This window comes from Carya illinoinensis, chromosome 3 (assembly GCF_018687715.1).
Source record: "Carya illinoinensis cultivar Pawnee chromosome 3, C.illinoinensisPawnee_v1, whole genome shotgun sequence".
NCBI lineage: Eukaryota > Viridiplantae > Streptophyta > Magnoliopsida > Fagales > Juglandaceae > Carya > Carya illinoinensis.
The window spans coordinates 717,339-731,717 of NC_056754.1; the positions used below are offsets into that span (position 1 = coordinate 717,339).

At 31.1% G+C, this 14,379-nt stretch overlaps 1 long non-coding RNA gene across 1 annotated transcript; it reads right to left on the reverse strand.

The window, feature by feature from the left end:
- Positions 1 to 7,053: 7,053 nt before the first annotated feature.
- LOC122305580 lies at positions 7,054 to 8,256 on the reverse strand. The gene is made up of 2 exons (XR_006241167.1): positions 8,008 to 8,256; positions 7,054 to 7,528 (listed from the first exon to the last, which is right to left on the reverse strand). It is a non-coding gene; the product is annotated as an uncharacterized LOC122305580 (long non-coding RNA).
- Between the last annotated feature and the right edge of the window lie 6,123 nt (positions 8,257 to 14,379).

The window sequence follows — 14,379 nt, forward strand, 5'->3', positions numbered from 1 at the left end:
TCAAAATAATACTACTGTTAATATGACGGCTATGTTTGGGTGTCAAATCTATCTCAAAGCGAGACTAACTAAATTTTTAAGTTTTTATAAAAACCATAAACTGCCAAGCTGAAAAGAAAAAGCCATAGCTCTCCATAGCTCGGGGAGATGCTGAGATATTTATGAAGTTTGCAAGATCTGGGTATAAAGAGAAGATATGGCATCATGTTGCTGGTGTTGTCATTGTAGAAGAGGCCGGTGACAATTCCTATTTAAAAGTTTTCTTTTAATACTTTTCTTTAAGCCTAAAGATTTTTTGTATTTTTTTACTTTGCACTAATTACTATTTTTATTTTATAAATGATGTATATAATCTCAGTAGTAATGTTATTATTTGTTTAATTCACAAAAAATGTTACTCATCATTTCATATAATATATTTTAATATTTTTTTATTAAACTATTAAGTTGTTCTACTTATAATCTATATACTACATATTTATTATAAAAAATAAATAAAATAAGTATGATGTGTATAAATGAGAAGTAAAATTATCATTGATTAATATGCTATTCAAAATTTATTTTATAGGAGTATCGACCATATCATGTTAAAAGCGTTGTGGAGAAATTATCAAAAAAATTTGGAAGATTCAAGTTTATATAGATCCACAGAAATTGAAAGAGAAAAAATATAGGCATTTTAATATCCTTTCTATCGAAGTGATGCAAGATGAGAAAAATACTGGATCGTTATCCTAGAATTAAAATTATCTTAAATAGCTTTCATAAAACTATGGACGATGTTTATTTATAAGATCATACTATAGATTATATTAATGCCTTTTTTTTTTTATAATATATCACAATGTGTAATTATTTATTAATTATATAAACATTACATCGTTAGTTATTTAATTAACCAAAAATATTACGTTTTTATTAATAAAAAATTAGTTCTTAAAAAAATTAAATATAAACTAAGCAAACGTGCATTGCACGTTACTTTCACCTAGTATATATATATATATATTTATCTTAAATACCAAAAATTGATTTAGGACTTAAAATATATTTCTTAATTAATTGAGTTCGGGAGATATACATGAAATTAATTGTTCCCAGCTAAGCAGGTGCTTTTATATAAGCGAGCTTTTGTTTACAGCTAGATGATGAAGATGATTAAAGGCTTTGTGAATATTCTTTTAAATTGGTCGTCGTAACATTTTTTTCAGTGATATTGATGAGCATCCATCTAGTATATATATTTGTACAGTCTAAACATACTTTTCAATAAGTTATACTCGCATTTGGTTTTTCCTTTTCATGAGGATATAATAATATATGTGTGTATATATATATTATAGGATAGTCAAGAAACAATATTACTCTATATATATATATATATATATATTTATTTATATATGTCTTTGTCATCCATACATGTATAGTAGCATTCAAGTGAATGCATGTCATGAATTAAACAGAGAGATCATGCGTTGTGAAGGGCCAGCCCCTATATGAATTAGTGGTTGAGCCAAAGATAGGATGCATGCATGTGATCGATAGAAGAAGATCACAGATACAAAGATAAATGACTTGGCGAGTCTTCTACCTCTTGCCAGCTTCCATGAGATTAGTCTTGCGTTTAATTTCTACCATTCAAATTAGGCGTGCTGCTGGACCAGCTTCCAGGATCATGCATACATGTTTAGTTTTGTTGTCTGGCTTCTTTACAAAAGAAGTTAAAGCAGCTTGTATCTCTAGTTTTTAATATAAATATAAAACTATTAAAATAAATAAATAAATATAATATATTAAAAGAGTGTGGCACGTAAGCCGGCCACTTTCAAGTCTCCCACAAGGAGACGTGTTCTTACAACCACACATGTAGGAAAAAAGAAGACGTATATATGATATTCAAATAAAACAAAAATAAAAAAGAAACGATGAGAAAAAGCTGAGGCTCAAGCTATATATATATATATATATATATATGGATTTTGCTATATATAAGTGTAGTTGCGCACTAATCTGTGTATCAATACTGATTTATTTATATTTAAAATTTAAATTAACACTATTTTCAATAAAATCTACTTTTTGACCAATCACATCATATTAGTGCACAGATTAGTACATAATTATGCTTGTAACTATATTTTTCCTATATATATATATATAACATGCATGCAAGCGTAGAATTTTTATCAAAAGCAGTTTATATCCTTATTTATGTGGTCCGTAAAGTCTTCATTGATCATTGGCTTCTGGAAAAGTACTAATTTTACTGATCAACCGTCGCTTAATTCATCGCTGCTTGTTGTTTTCATTGGCTATTACAGTTCTCCATTTTGTTAAGGCATATTTGTCTTTAATTAATTATCAATTACCTCATCAAAATTAAACCAAGGAGCCCGTGGTATTTATCAGTATCATTTCTTCTTCAGCATCTGTGTACGTGAAATCAAGATAAAACTTGGGTTGTAATTATCAATTACCTCATCAATACATAATATAAAATTAAATTAAAAGTTAAATAAAGTATTTTTAGAATATAATTTTCAATATAACTTTTGTTTTAGAATTTAAGAAAATTAAATTATTTTTTGTATTTTATTTGAAAATGTAAAAACAATGTAATGATTGGATAAAATGAGATGTAATGAGTTGAGATGGAAACCATCCTAACCCTTAAACGTTTCAAAAACGTATCATAGGTTGATTTAGTAGATGTTGGGAGAATGAGATAATATGAGAATTTTGTGAATAGTAATAAGATAATTTCTGAATAGTAGTGAAATAGTTTGAATTGTTTTATGGAGTACTTTTGGGAAAGGAGGAAGAAAAAATTGAATGAAAAATATTATAAAGTTAAAATATTATTATAATATAATTTTTTAACATTATTTTTATTTTGAGATTTGAAAAAATTGAATTGTTTTTTATTTTTTATTTAAAAGTTTGGAAAAGTTGTAATGCTTCATTTAAAAAAGTTTTAATGATTAAATTAAAAGTGTTTGTATTTAAGTATTATTTAAGAAGAAAATAAAATAAAATAAGATAAGATGAGATGAAATATAACGAGATCAAAACAATTTCCAAACATTCATAATATTACTTTCAGTTTTTACGACAGTTGCGTGTTTCGTGCAATTTCCAAACATTCCTAATAAGGACCGTAAGCCTCTAGAACTTGATTTGGTGATCTCTAATGGACTTCTCCCGCAATAATCTCTTTCAAAGTTCCATTCATCACTTGAACTTTCTGCTTCCATGCGGCCCTTTCTCACCGTCGCTAGCTTTCTCCAGCAGTGGTGTCACTGAGTGTGTGGAATATTGTCATGCTCTCTTTCATTACACCTTGAAAAGAGTAGCTCCTTGTTTTCCATCAGTATAGTGGAAGTAGAGATTTTGAGAGCGATCCAGCCTTATCCCTGCCCAGACTGTATATTATTGAGAGCTTCTTCCCTTTCTCGTACCATATCCCCCACTTTCAGCAATTTCATTGGCCACTGCCTCCCTCCTCTGCTGCTTTTTGGTTATGACCCATAATTGTCCTATCAAAGACTTTCTTTTTGAGCTGGGGGGAAGTACGCTGAAAGACCCCAAACCTTTCTCAAGATATTGAAGGTACTAGTATATGGATTCGTATAAAGCTTTATTTTCTTCAAATTAATTAGCTTTTTTCCTTTTCTGAATCTTCAAATTAACAATTTAGTTTGTATGAGAGCAAGAGAAGCCTGCTAATTCAGACTAGCTCCAACGACAATATCTTTTACGAAACTAAAGGAATGTTCATACAGCAAGCATCAATTCATCTAGAGCTGTAAATGAATTAATCTATTCGATAGCTTACTTGGTACTCGTTCGGTTAAACTCAAATCTAACTCGACTCGTGAAAAAAAGAAGCTCGTTCGTGAAAATACCAACTCGATTTGTAAATGACACTTATTAGATAAAAGTCGACTCGACTCAACTAAGGCTCATTAAAGCCCACTCGTTTATGCTTGCGTCGATTAAAACTCATTCATATATTGATAAATATATATATATACACCTATGTATATATACATATATATGTATATGTATCAGCTAATAATATAAGCATACAACTTTTATAATTAAATATGTAATATGTAATCTAATTACTTGTGTCTACATAATAAATATACTCTATAGGTATATTTTATAATTTTATATAATAATTAGTCGATAAAATTTAATAATTTCATATACAGTATATGAAAACCATATATGAAATAGATATATGCTATCATATTAAGTGTATGTATTAATAATATAGGTAGACATATAATATATTATTATTTTGGATAAATATCAACTAGTTAGATATTAATTATTTATAATTTTTTTAAAATTTTATAATTCAATAAAGGTTCTATTTGTTAGTTATATAAATTCAACGTTAGATCTTTTATTTATTTTTTATTTAATTTATTAATTATTAAATCTTATTCAAAAATAAATAAATAAATAAATAAATAAATAAATAATTCGAGCACAGCTCGACTCGAACTCGTTTGTGGAACGAGCTCGAGCTCGAGAGTTTAGCTTACCGAGTCGAGTTCGAACAAAGAATAGAAAATAATTTCGAGTTCAGGCTCGAGCTCGAGTTTAAGTATTTTGAGTCGAGTCGAGTTCAGCAAGTCAAAGATCGGCTCGGCTCAATTATAGTCCTAATCGATTCGATAGGCATCAATTGTAACGATCAAGACGTGAGAAATTACTCTAGGATTCAAAATTTACGGTTCACTTTAGACTCTGTTGCTAGAAATGTATAAAATATATTGTTTAGTCTCTTTGCCTAGGCACAATAGTACGTACTGGTATTATCGAAGTGCAAAATACGAAATATAACAAATAATTATAATTTGCTTATCACTTGAAATTAACCACGTAAATAGATTATGAATGTAATAATTAGAACGTAAATGTGGAAGAATCTCACTTGAGGCAGCAAAGAAAGAAAGCAAGAAGGATCCCCTCGGGCTCACGACATCAACAAAGTACGTACGTGTATTTGTTGAATGGTGATACAGGGATAGGAATTAATGATTGAGAAATACTATTTCTACAGAGATAGTGTCCCGAATGTGTGTGTGTCCTGAAATTTTTTATTTAGTGATTAAAGAAAATTTTTTAAATAATATTGTGATTTTTTTAAAAATATTTATGATGATTAAAAAAATGTATAAAAATAAAGAAAAGAAAAATAAATGAAATGCATGATTCTGAATGTATTTTTTGGAGATGCTTCGATGACTGTAGAAGGACTCTTAATGATTTCTCGTGATCATCACCTCGCCTATACGTACGTACGTAGTAAAACTTAAAGAGTACAACTACTAATTGATTGAAGGAATGCTATATTGTTATTTTTAATCATCCTTTTATAATTTTATAATGTGATATTAGATTATTAAAAATTATTTATTATATTTTATTTGTGAACTCATAATTAGAAAATAATATTTTTTTTATCTACTGTAAAATTCTTGAATAATTAATGGTGGTGGGACTCATTTTGTGTTGGCCCATATGTATCATCATACATACACACATCACATAATCGTGTGAAAGGAGGAAGGCCACTGCATGCCAACCCATCCCATGCATGCACCAACTCAACCGGAAAGTAGTCTTCTAACTCTGTTCGAGTCTTCAAATCTCTGTCTTCGATCTTAATTCTCCTCTTTCTTTTTTCTTTGTGTCCCATTTAATTTGTGTGCTTACTAATTAATTTGAAAATCTTGCCTTTCTATTCTTCAATATAGGTGTGATGGAGTAATAGAGATCATTAACTAAAGAAATCGAAATTAATTCTCAACAATCAAATTTTATAAAGCCAGAGTGTGTAATTTTTTATTTTGTTTTCTGATTTCTCGTGAGCATTAAATTTTTCGGTCACTGAGATTTTAGATATCTTTTAAGAAACAAATTATTGGCTATTATATGGTCTTAGATGTTGAAAATAATATTAACTTGATTTGATTTTCATAATGAGTAGATCATTTTGATTGGATATTATCTTGATTTGATTTTCATTATAATTAAAATATTGACCTTATATTATCGCAACGTAGTTTTACTATAAATAAGATTGAAAGGCTTGCATTCACTAACAATTGATAATAACAAAGATATAGCCTTAAATTTTGTCTCTTTCCTTCTCCGTTGATAATTTCCTTTTCTATTATATTTTATTTTTTATCATTGTATTAGAGCCTCTGGCTAATTCCAGGCTCAACCATGTGGAATATTTATTATTCCTTTAGCTTTATCTCTCACAAAATTTTTATCGTTGTTCAATTATATATGTATCATCTCAAATCCATGTATTTGAAATATCTGTATTAGCTTTGAGATATTTTTTGTTGAATTTTGATTTGTTGTGAACATTATTTGAAGCCCTATATCCAATTTTGGCCTTTTGATTTTGGTTTTATAGTTGACCGAGGTCATATAGAACCCATTATTTAGCTACAACTTCAGATTTAGTATTCCAGTTGCCAGCCATTTCATCACAAATATTAACATCTAATCGACGATCAATTAATAGATATAGCCACACTCAAATTTCAAACTCAAGATTCTCTACCTTGAGTTTGAGAGGATAGTGAAGATAATATCCATGTTTGCATTTAATAATAATTGAGAATAACAAAGATGTAACTTTCAAAGTCTATCTCCATTGTTCTCCATTCTGCACTTTTTTTTTTTCTATTATATTTTATTTTCTATCATCAGACTCTTAGTATATATAGCGTAAAATATGGCACAATTAATCATAGTGGTTAGATCTTAAAAGAAGGTTTGAACTGTCAAAATGTAATAATTTAGAGTGTCAATTGTCAACTCCAAGAATTTGGGTGTATAATACATAAATTACATAAGTTTTTATCAATTATAGTATCTCACAAAACACAATTTAATTTAGTCTCTCAAAATTTTAAAGTTAAGAGTAGATCTATGGTACTTGATAATATATATGATTTACCAATGATTAATATTGAAACGGATTATTTGAGATACATGTGAATCTAAAGTTAATTGGGAGGATTATACCAAGATTATATTATATTACCCATTCAAGTTGCCCACATATATAATACATTACATCAAACTGTACATACGTACAGGACTCCTGCTTGGAGTTCATTTATTATTAATATTACAAGGACGAGAGAGTAGCGTCCACTAGTTTCTGATCAATGCATATTACAACAGTACTACTGCGAAGTAAAGCCATCACAGACCCCTAGAAAACCATACACACACATATATATATATATATATATATATATATATATATATGTATAAAAGATCTTGTGCTTTTTATGCCGAACCAGTAGTACCACTTCATGGCGCTTCTGATGTCAAGGAGGCCGGCGGCAACGCGTATAGGAGCGACAATATCTAGCAGGTGGCGGGGGTGGCGGGGGTATTAATCTTGTGCAATTACGCTGATGACTACCACATCTTGGTCCTACTGGCCTTTTAGGGTACGAAGCATCAGCTTGCTCGACTGCAATATGCACCGTACGTAATAAATACCATTACCAGAGATACGATTTCATATGTATCTGAATATATATCAGTACTGATCAATATATGTATCGTCCTAAATTAAACTAAAAAAGAGAACGACTAAATTAGTGCCTAATTACTATTTGCTAAGATCGATCTGGTCTATTTTAAAGCAGAAAACACATTTCGATTCAAAAAGCACTTACAATAAGAAAATTCACGATATCATTCAGCATATATACGTGAAAGAATAACAGTGATCTTTTTTTTTTTTTTTTGGTTTATTGTTGTTTGCCTTCTTTGAGCAACGACCATATGCATGTAGATTAATGAATATATTTGTGTGCAATTAATTATATATTATTTTTAGCTATATATAAATAACGTCATCAAAGTATTTCAGTTGATCAATAAGTATGCCGCATGCAATGTAAATTAGATCAAACACGAGTACTATCTACTGGTACGTACGCTCACCTTTCAATTCTCGAGCTAAAACTGAAGAAGGAACAAAAAGTACTGAGGAAGCTAAGAGAAGACAGATGATGAATAAAATGGCCTTCATTTTCGAGAGTTGATACTGCATGCAAACCCTCTCTAGCGGCTTGCTTCTATTTATACACCTGCATCCGAGTCATGTACATAAGCCAGCTTGTGTACTGCGTAATATTGATTCACTAGGTCGACGCCTACAATTTGCCAAAGCGAACAAACTAGCTGGGACCATAGAATTGAAAAGTAATGTACGCCAAACGTCGTACTGGCTGTATATATATATATTTATCTTAAATACCAAAAATTGATTTAGGACTTAAAATATATTTCTTAATTAATTGAGGTCGGGAGATATACATGCAATTAATTGTTCCCAGCTAACTGGTAGGATGTGCAGGTGTTTTAATATAAGCGAGCTTTTGTTTACAGCTAGATATTGATCATGAAGATGACCCGTTGGCAAGAGTTTGTACACATATGCCCGGCCGGCCGGGTACTATAAATTTGTATGCATGAACTATGAAGGCCGTCGTCTTAAAATCAGTTTGGTTAATGATCATGCTCGATCGATTTTGTATAAGTGTTGGTAAATATTTTAGTGTCAATACATGGATTATTTGGGTACTTATAAGTATATATGTTGTATTAATTGATTCTAGTTTAGTCAAATTTGAATTAGTTGGTTTAAAATTTCGCGAGATATAAAATAATTAATTAATTAAGCTTAATCCTTGCTTGAGCGAACCGGCCTGTTCTAGAGATTTGCGTGACTTTCGCTTGATAATTACAAAAATGAGTTTGCAGAGACTTAATGAGAAATTTGTATATATATATATGTGTATATATATGTCTTTGTCATGCATACATGTATAGTAGCATTCAAGTGAATGCATGTCATGTTAAACTGAAAGATCATGCGCTATATGAATTAGTGGTTGAGCCAAAGATAGGATGCATGTGATCGATAGAAGAAGATCACAGATGCAAAGATAAAGGCCAATCCCGCCAAGTCAATTAACAAGTCTTCTACCTCTTGCCAGCTTCCATGAGAATAGTCTTGCGTTTAATTTCTACCATTCAAATTAGGCGTACTACTGCTGGACCAGCTTCCAGGATCATGCATGCATACATGTATAGTTTTGTTATCTGGCTTCTTTACAAAAGAAGTTAAAGCAGCTTGTATCTCTAGTTTTTAATATAAATAGAAAACTATATATTAAAATAAATAAATAAATATAATATGTTAAAAGATTGTGGCAATTAAGCCACTTTCAAGCACTTTCAAGGAGACGTGTTCTTACAACCACACATGTAGGAAAAAAGAAGACGTATATATGATATTCAAATAGTAAAAAAAAAACGATGAGAAAAAGCTGAGGCTCAAGCTATATCTTCTATATATAAAAAGTGCCTATCAAACAGAATTTTGTTGTTTTAACAGAAAATCTTGTTTTTCCGTTAATTTTATTATTCCCGTTAAGTATCAGTTAAGCCACCGTCTGTGGCAATTTGTGTCGTGTACAGTGAATGTAAAGGATCAACCATTGTATTTGAATTAAACTTCATTAAATCCTGCATTTATTTCCTTCAATATCTCTTCGTTTTCTCTCTTATTTAAGTACGACGGCGAGAACGCACTACAAGAAATTCGCCCTTTTGCAGCGCCTAAAATCGTTGCAAATACCTATAAAAAATGCTGATATTAATCAATTGCAGCGTTATTACCCTTGTGACGCCCCCAAATTCCGTTTAGGATCGGACGGACATTTGAAGTGTCGAGACATGCAACACAAGGTTACCTGCCCCCGTTCATGACATATAAGATGCAATAATCCTAACATGCATCTAACATTATGCAATATTCGCAGCGGATAAATTTTTTCTTTAGCAATACTATGCACCAAACTGAAAATATCCCAATACTTAAAACATACTTCATACATAAAGATCCATTGAATAACTAAGATCACAGCACTATTCCAAAATAGTTATGATCCAAAAGTGCTGGAGATGCAACTCCATCGTACAAGTAGTAATTTAACTGCTATATTAACATTAACGACGCACCGTCGTTCAGTCGACTGTATCTAGTTGGTCAGCTCCTGATCCTCCTTCAGGTCCTGTAACAAGATCTACCATTCGGGGGGAATGGTAGTTGGGACTACCACAGTGAGATTTGATTACAAATCTCAGCAAGTTAACAAAAAACTTCCACACAGACTAATGATGCATGGATGACAGTAAAAGCATAAATGAATAAACAAATTCATAAGTAATTAAAGAATAACTTGGCGTACAACATAGCATAATTGACATAACTTAAATTGAAACATGAACTGAACTTGACTTAGCATGAACTTGCTCTGAAACTTGAATTAACATGAAAAATACATACTCCACAGTTGTTGTGGCCCCATGTATTCTACGTGTAAATACATACTCCACAGTTGTTGTGGCCCCATGTATTCTACACAAACTTGACTTAACATTAAAAATACATACTCCACAGTTGTTGTGGCCCCATGTATTCTACACAAACTTGACTTAACATGAAAAATACATACTCCACAGTTGTTGTGGCCCCATGTATTTTACGCATCACAATTGTAGTTAAATACATACTCCACAGTTGTTGTGGCCCCATGTATTCTACACAAACTTGACTTAACATTAAAAATACATACTCCACAGTTGTTGTGGCCCCATGTATTCTACACAAACTTGACTTAACATGAAAAATACATACTCCACAGTTGTTGTGGCCCCATGTATTCTATACATCACTATGCAGTTAAATACATACTCCACAGTTGTTGTGGCCCCATGTATTCTATACATTACTATGCAGTTAAATACATACTCCACAGTTGTTGTGGCCCCATGTATTCTATACATCACTATGCAGTTAAATACATACTCCACAGTTGTTGTGGCCCCATGTATTCTACATAAACTGAATATACTCAAGATGAAACGTGACTGGAATATGAAAGGACTGAAGCCCTGACGTAACATAACGTGACTTGAACATAATTTGAAATACATAACCAACTTGAGATAGTAACATTTCGTAACATGGCATAACATATAACAAATAACATATTTAGCATGACATATTTGTAATGTATAGTAATACATGACAGAATATATTGTATAACAGATAAAAATTGATGACAGAATAAATTCTGTATAATAGACAATTACATGATAACTTGGCATGGCATGACATATATGATAACATACATACATACACTGTAATTCTTTTACTTAGCACACATACACAGTAGACTGCTAGTAAGTTAAAAGCTAACTTACCTCGATCTCCGCGTTTCTTATAAAACTTCAAGTGCGATCACGAGAAACTGTAATTAGTGATTCTAAAAGTTAGAACTAAATCACTAATAATTTGAAATATGGAAAATACTAACTTAAAGAGTAACATTTTCATTTTACTCTCCACATGTGGGAGAATGACCGTTTTACCCATAACTTAAGGATTTGTATACTAATTCCAAAAGTTTCCAAAATTTACATTCCTCATGTAAATTTTGTTCTAAACTTAAATATCAATTCAGAAAAATTTAAAACAAAACACAACTATGGAAAACACACTATGGCCGAAACATCCATAGGCCATTTCCCTTGATTTTTGTTGCAATTCCTTCCAACTTCAAAACTCATGCTTAAACCAAAATTTTGCAACAAACATCTTCCAATTCTAAGTTCAAAACCATACTTAAAACATCCATTTAGAAAAAGCTAATAATTAACACCAAACTTTTTTGTAAAAAGATCCAAGCACTTGAATCACAAGTTTTGACCTTAAATCAAAACATCTCCAAGAATTTCAAAAATCAAATCTTACTTCTAACATATTAATAATATCATCCTAACATCAACCATGCTTTAAATCATCGAACTAAAGTCACCAAAATCACAAAATAACATTTGGAGTTTTTGGTTTTACACTTAGTCCAAAAACATAAACTTTTTTCCTCAACTAGTTTTGATAAATCTCTTGATCTATAACTTATAATTATATGATCTTCAAACCAAACCATCACATGGTTTAAAAAGATGTCCTAAAACATATATAAGCTTCTAATTCAAGATCACATGGTTAGAAATTAACCAAAACATAAATTTAGCCAAGAATATCCACACTTTGGCTTATCTGAATATCTCTTTGCATAAAATTTCATATCTTTGAAATTAACATCAAATATCTTCAAAATAATAATATAACATGTATATAAGATGTTTAGGATCCTCCAATAAAATTATCAAAGTCATTAGAATAGGTTTAGACCACCAAAGAGTTAAACTTTCTCAAAACAGAAACTGTTTTTCCTCTTCCAGTTTCTAAGTTTCTAAATCTAAGAAAATCTTTCATCAAAACCTTTAATCATGCAAAAATCCTCAACCAATAGTCATATATACATGTTAACAATACTCCATAAAAATTTCGGACCAATATCTATCCATTAGCTTGGTCAAAAACTCCAAACTATAACATACTCTCCAGATTCACGCCCAGAATGACCTTTCCATGGTTAAAAATACTTTTGACTGACCAAATGACCATGGAATGATACGAAAAATACATCTACGGAAACTAGACTCAAAGGGGAACAACTTATATGAAGGAGACTTTATGATAAAACACTTACAACAGCTTCGAAATTGGCGTGCAAAATACCTCCTAAAAGCTGTCCGAGAGAGAGTGTTTGATATTCTTTCAATGGAAAGTGTAAATGAAGATAATTTCGTGGGGAGAGGTGGCTGGAGATAATTATGGATGAGATATGGAAGAGATGAGGCTGGAGTGAGAGTTAAGTGTAGGGCTCTCTTACCCGAAGTGAGAGTTAAGTGTAGGACTCTCTTACCGGAGTGAGAGTGGAGTGTAGGACTCTCTTACCTAATAATATCTACAAAAATCAACTCAAGATATTTTTACCCAATAACATCCACGAAATTAGTTTAAAATATTTTCTAAATGTGGAGTAGAATTGGAAGAGTAAGGTGGTTAAAATCTTTCCATGTGTATTTAAAATCTATGTTCTTAAGATATTTTCCAAATGTGTATTTTGCTTAGGTGTCATGATCTCACACCTTGATTTCCTTCACAATTCCATCTAATGGTTTCTCTTTGTGCTAAGTATCTAATACTATTTATTATGTGTGGTTAAGATCTTGCCAAGTATCCAAATAAAATTTCGCTAACCTAATTTGGACATTTCACACTGTGATTTTGAAAACACAGCGTTTAGTACGTTTATCGAGATTACTATTCACTCCAAAAATAAACGTAATAAACTTAGTACTGAAAAATCCTAAATATTCAATTAAGCCTAGTGGTGTAGACTATAATGTATTCTGACACTTCTAACTATCTCAAATAATTAAAATCGCATTTCTGGCACCATAGTGAGTGATAACACTAACTATGTTGACAGGCTAAAACCTATGCGATTAGTCGATTCGTGTAAACTTACGGAATTTTCACGAGGTTCTTAAGGTCAAAAGAAATTCCACAATTGAATTTCTAGCGGGCTGTTACAACCCTCCTTGCATCTTCGATAGTATAAATGTGATATTTTTGATCAATAGCAACGTTATTGAAAATACGCTGCAAAAGCATTCATTTGCAGCGTTCTTACACCGCTATAAATTCAATAATTTGACGCTACAAAAGACCACCCCATCTGAATGGCTTGGCATTGCAATAGATCAATTACAGCGAAATTTATCCTTGATATATCATTAAATTTCGCTGCAATAGACATCCAACAACAACAGCGCTACAGTTGATTCGTTGCTTTTGTAGCTTTTTGCAACACTTAAAATCGCTGCAATTAATCAATAGGCGCTGCAACTGATCTACGTTAAACGCAACATATCATTTTAGCGCTGCTTTTGTTACTAATTGCAGCATCGCTTAATCGCTGCAAAAAACAATAAAAACACTGGAATTGATATGGCAAAGCAACAATTTGTTTCATTGCTTTTGTTTAATTAAAACGTAATTAAATCGCTGCAAAGAGAGAAGAAGCGCTGCAATAGAGTAGACCAACTGCAACATATTTACATTCGTTGCTTTGAATTGTAGTTGCAACGCTCTGTAATCGTTGCTTTTGAGTGTTTGCAACGTTAAGAAACGCTGCAAATAAGTAATTGCAGCAATTAGGGAAATTATTTGTTAATAGCTTGGATTTAATGGTATTGTATTTGCAACGATCAAAAAACGCTGCAAAAGATGGCTTTACAGTTTTTTTTCCCCTCCGCTTTGGCTTATAACTAAGTCAATTAACTTAGTTAAATGTCCAATTTAGTGACTAACTTAAAATAATAAAT